The sequence below is a fragment of the Nestor notabilis genome, unplaced genomic scaffold (assembly GCF_000696875.1).
Source record: "Nestor notabilis isolate BGI_N333 unplaced genomic scaffold, ASM69687v1 scaffold11563, whole genome shotgun sequence".
NCBI lineage: Eukaryota > Metazoa > Chordata > Aves > Psittaciformes > Psittacidae > Nestor > Nestor notabilis.
In genome coordinates this window covers 21146-26864 of record NW_009921516.1, presented here as the reverse complement: position 1 = coordinate 26864, position 5719 = coordinate 21146, and positions in this window count along the sequence as shown.

The following is a 5719-nucleotide window of genomic DNA, read 5'->3' as shown; positions in this document are numbered from 1 at the left end:
GGTATTTTGTGAAAGAGTAAAAGCAGTGAAAAGAATAGCTGTTAGCTTACACAGCTTGTGTTAGTGTTATGTATTCAGAACACGTACAAGTGTTGAAGAAATTCTGTGTTTGTTTCAATGTGTAATGAATGTAAAGTAACAAGCAGTTGTTTTAAGATGTACTGTACTTTCCATGAATTTTCAAGTGATATTTTCAATATGTCTGTACTGTTTCTGCTTGTCTCTACAATACAAAATACAAACTGCTTTTCTTACATGTTTACTTAAGAACAAGTGGTGCCCTCAGGAAAACTTCCAGAAAAAAATAGTGTACACAAAGCTCAATAGACGCTGAGGGCTGCATGTCATTATGGGATGAAAATACCTTTTTGAAAATTTAGCTGATATAAAAAAAACATTCTCATTTTCAACTACTTAAGTGCAGGAGCTTGGTCCTCCTTTCATTCAGGCTGGTAAAAGTCAATTGAAGTTGGTGGAATTCATTGATATTTCTTATTCAAGTGCAGTTTAAATGTCTGTAATTTACATGTTGCTTAAGAGACATACAAACAGAGCCAGATCTATGTGTCTGAATATGAAGAGAAACAAAACTCTCCAATGATGTGAAATCCACACCTATTTTATGAAAGCCTGTATGTAGCTCCACTTCTGGAAGTGGGCAATCACATTGGTGCATATTTGCGTGTAGATTTGCATTAAAATTGGGCCCACTAGATGAGCAAAATATGATCAGTTCTACACCTAATGAAATGTACTTTTAAAAACAAAAGTAAATGCTACAGCATGGATTTAAAATTATGTGGACTTTAATCCATCAACTTTACCGTGCAGTTCTTAACCATCTGTATGTGCGTACGTACTTGACATTTATAGATACATTGGTGCACCTTGGCCGGTTACATTTACTGGATGCAGACTGAGGTCTTGTTTTATAGAAATATTTACTTAAGTGCAGCATTCTCGCCGTGGAAAGCTTTGCACCATTTCCATTTAATGGTTTTTCCATTCCCTCGTAAACATTTAACCATATTTAAAATTGGCTGAGAAAAGAAAAATCTCTCCTTTACTAATAAATCATCTGAGCTACTTAGATGTTTCTAGGAAGAACTGTAGAGAATTTATCAACTTGGTTAAGTTTAATATTAAGATTCTGAAAGAAAATAAAAAATTCTTGCTGATGGCATGTAGATGTGACATTTATAGATGAGGTAATGGCATGACAGTGTTCCTTTACATTAAATTTCATACAAGCAAACACAGTTTTAATGTAGTAAAATGAAAGGTCATACATTTAGGAATGAAAGACATGAGGGAAACTTTAAGAATTTATTGTTGCACTAGAAAATGGTGATTCTGAAACTGTCAGTTAACTAAACATAACCTCCAACTCTGTGTAAATTAAAGGACTTGCATACATACTACCTGGAATCACGAATTCAGAACATGGATGCACCTGGGTTTGTGTCATTGGAATCAACACTGCAAAGAGGGGGTTTTCACAGAGACATTTCCTAGACGTTCTTAAAAAAACCCCAACGCAGAAGCTGAAAACTGTTAGGACTTCAGCATAGAGGTGTGGTGGGTTACCCCTGGCGGGTTCAGGTGCCCACCAAAGATGCTCTGTCACTCCTGGACAGGGGGAGGAAATACAGCTAAAGGGTGGTGGGTCAAGATAAGGACACCAGTTACCGTCATGGGCAAAACAGGCTTGACTTGGGAGAAAAATTACTTTCATTTATTACCAATAAAATCACAATAGGGTAATGAGAAATAAAAATTAAATCTTAAAAATCCTTCCACCCACCCCTCCTTTCTTCCCAGCCTTAACTTCACTCCCAAATTCTCTACCTCCTCTTCTCCAGCGGTACAGGGAGACAGGAATGAGGATTGTGGTCAGTCCATCTCATAGTTTCTGCCTCCTCAGGGGAGCACTCCTCACACTCTTCCCCTGCTCCAGTGCAGGGTCCATCTCATGGGACACAGTCCTCCATGAACTTCTCCAACGTGAGTCCTTCACAAACTGCTCCAGCGTGGGTCCCTTCCATGGGGTCACAAGTCCTGCAGCAAATCTGCTCCAGTGTGGGCTCTTCTCTCCATTGGGCCACAGGTCCTGCCAGGAGCCTGCTCCAGCACAGGCTTTCCACAGGGTCACAGCCTCCTTCAGGCATCCCCCTGCTCCAGTGTAGGGTCATCCATGGGCTGCCAGTGGAGATCTGCTCCCCATGGACCTCCATGGGCTGCAGGTGGGTATCTGCTCCCCATGGACCTCCATGGGCTGCAGGGGCACAGCAGCCTCACCATGCTCTGCACCATGGGCTGCAAGGGAATCTCTGCTCCAGCGCCTGGAGCACCTCCTGCTCTCCTTCTGCACTGACCTGGGTGTCTGCAGGGCTTTCTCTCACGAGTTCTCACTCCAGGGTCTGGCTGAAGCTGCTCCTGTACAGAAACTTTATCTCCTCCTTAAATCTGTTATGCCAGAGTCACTACCGCTATCACTGGTGGGCTCGGCCTTGGCCAGTGGTGGGTCCATCATGGATCCAGATGGCATTGGCTCTATTGGACACAGGGAAACTTTCTGGAAGTTTCTCACATGAGCCACCCCTGTAGCTCTGCTCCCTCCCCAAAAGCTTGCCATGCAAACTTAACACAGAGGGATATAGCTAAGAACTGGCCTAATCACATCACATAGTTCTGTACCCATATAGACACAGAAATACATGTTGCTATGCCTCACTTCTGCAATTAATAGCATGAAAGCTATGCAGCTATGAAGAAAAATATGTCTCAAAAGTGAGCTATTATTCAGTCTGCAGGTGGTCATCTGAAGATACGTATAGAATAACTTCACAAGTGGGCTACATCGTGAAAAGATCTCACTGCTAATTCTGCTTCCCAGCTTGTCTACCTGCCACGCAAGGCTTCTTGTGGGCTTGTGAGGTGGGAAGGCTGATGTGAATTTTGGCTTTGTTCAAGACGTCAGTGTATTTCCTAATGAAGTATATACAGAGCAGGGTTTTGTGCTTTGTTTCATTTTCCCCTCACTCTCAGTGCTACAAGAGGCTGTTATGTACTTTGTAAGTAAACAGCGTAACTGGAAGCTTGAGCATCAAGGAATCTGTTTCTTTACTTTCAACCCTGAAATCTGTTATCCTGCAACATCACAGCCATCACAGGGAACATCTCTCTCCTCCCTATTGTCTGCCACCTTAAGTGAAATTTGTCTTGTTCTAGATGTTAAAATAAGTTAAGCCCACAGTTCTATATCTGTAAAGACAAAATGTATTGCTATAGATTCAAGGGTGTTCTGATAACGTGGCCTCATACACTAAATGAAAAGTGGGACCTACTTATTAGCATCAGAGTAGGAGGAGAAAGGGTAGGAGGAGAGGGAATAAATGTGAAGACCATCAGTATTTGTGAATGGAATGTATTTAGGGCTCCAAATTTCAACCTCTACATAGGCAATACTTTGTAGTTTGTAGGCAATTTGTCACTGTAACGAAAGAGCAGAATCTTCTGGACTTGGGTTATTATTTTTTTACATGTATTTATCTCTCCATGTCTATAATAAGCCTTGCAGAGTCATATTTCTATTACATTGTCCCTTGCTGCTCTACAGAGTTGTCCTGAGATGTATTCAGCTGTTCTTGCATTCATATGAAGATTTAAATATTCTTTTTAACTCTTCTGATGATCTTCAAATAAAAAGGTTTCATTTACCTCCAGTTCTAAAGACACCTGACTGCAAGGCTCAGCTTATGTATAAATCACTATTAAACATCCAGGGAGATAACTCAGTAACACTTGAAATGAGTCTCAAGTGAAAATGAAACATAACAGTTAGGTTCAAATATGCACTTAATTTTCACTCGATTTGGATTATTACACCTGATGTTCATGTGTGAAACTTGTTTGGAAAGAACACTTATACCAGATCCCATGGTGGAAAAATTCTTACTCTAAAAGTAACGCAGAACTATACATGAATATGGACAGAAAATACTGTCCAGATATAGGGCTGATGACCATTTTGCTATGCATAAAATATGAGGATGTTTTGTAATTAAAGAAACCTCATTAACATAGTTTTGCCACATCCAGAAGTTTTCTGTAATGTCAAATGAAATAGAATCTCGTATTTAAATTGTTTATTCAATAGTTTTCATTAATATATAAAGGCAAGAGTTTGTTTCTCATTTATAAGACAGCAATATTACTGATGGTTTAGTTGAGTACAAATGGAAGTAAACGGATTTTCCTACTTCTAACCTGAACCTTAAATTTTGTATCCGCTCTTAAATTTACAACTCAGTGACCTTTCCCTCTTTTCATGGTGAAATACTGATTTTTGTGTGATTTCAAATGAAATCATTTCCATTTGTGTAGAAACCACGGTAGTAAAATGGTTGCTTCATGTCTGATGAAAAGGAAATTATTATAGGAGGAACTATGCTGTGCGTATTGTTTTGATTTCTAAATTTGGCTTAAACTTTGTAACTGTAATCCTTTTCTTCTTATGTATAAATGACATTTGTTGTATTTAGCTCTGTCTGGCTAAAAAGATGCAAACAGAGCATATTATTTGCTTAGTGACTCAGATTTCTAAAAAAGTGTATATTAACTGAATTAAAGCTCATAGCACTGAAAGCCAGTTCACATCCTGCTTTTCTAACCTGCAAATAAACCCCCACTCGTTACTGAAAAATACACTGCTTTTGAATTACTTTTATCCTACCAACAATTATTGCACATGAAAGAGAAAGGAGAAGGGGATCATTTTTTAAAATGTATTTCTAAGGCCAAGAGCTGTATTACACATCATTCTAAGAAGCAAGAGGGTAAATGAGCAAAGTGAAAATAAGGGTGAAACTGACCTATTACTGCTGCATATTTATGTAGATGACTAAGTCAAATGCACCCCTTGTTTTCATTAGAAGAAACAATGAAAACTTTCTGTTGACCAAATTCTATTATATTATCATTCTAGTTGTATTGTAACTTCTAATATACTTCACCTGAGCAAAATCATAGACTCATAGAATCATAGAATCATTACGGTTGGAAGGGACCTTAAAGATCATCTGGTTCCAACCCCCCTGCCATGGGCAGGGACACCTCCCATAAGATCAGGTTACTCTGAGACTCATTCAATGTAGGGACATGTAGATACCAGAATCAACTCCTGAATCAAGGTCAGAAGTAGAGGCGTTGCTGGAGTTGATCCAGTGTGCGAGACAAGGCATGGGCTGACACTCTGAAGGAAAGCAAAAGGTAAGACCAGGAATATGTGACAAAAAATTTTGAAAGAAATAAGTGGGATACTGGGGACGGCAACTACTACTGAGCAGTTGGAAAGTTCTCCAGCATGCAGTCCTTTGGGATGGATCACTATAGATTTATAAGGTCAGTAAACTTTCCTCATAACTCTAAGAAAGAGGAAAATCTCCTTTTGAGCTTTTGGTGTCATGAAATCTGACCTTCGTATCAGGAAAGCTGCAATGACTATCAGTATGAGACTTGACCCCGTTTGCTATCTCTTTAACAATACAAAATCGAGCTTTTAAATTCCTCCCTAAAACTCCCTTTTTTCTTGCCAAGCCTTGCCTTGCCTTGCCTTCCCTTGCCTTGCTTCCCTTCCTTTCCTTTCCCTTCCCTTCTTTTCTCCTTCCTATTCCTTTCTTTTTCCCTTCCTTTTCCCCTCTTTTTCTCTTCTCTTTCC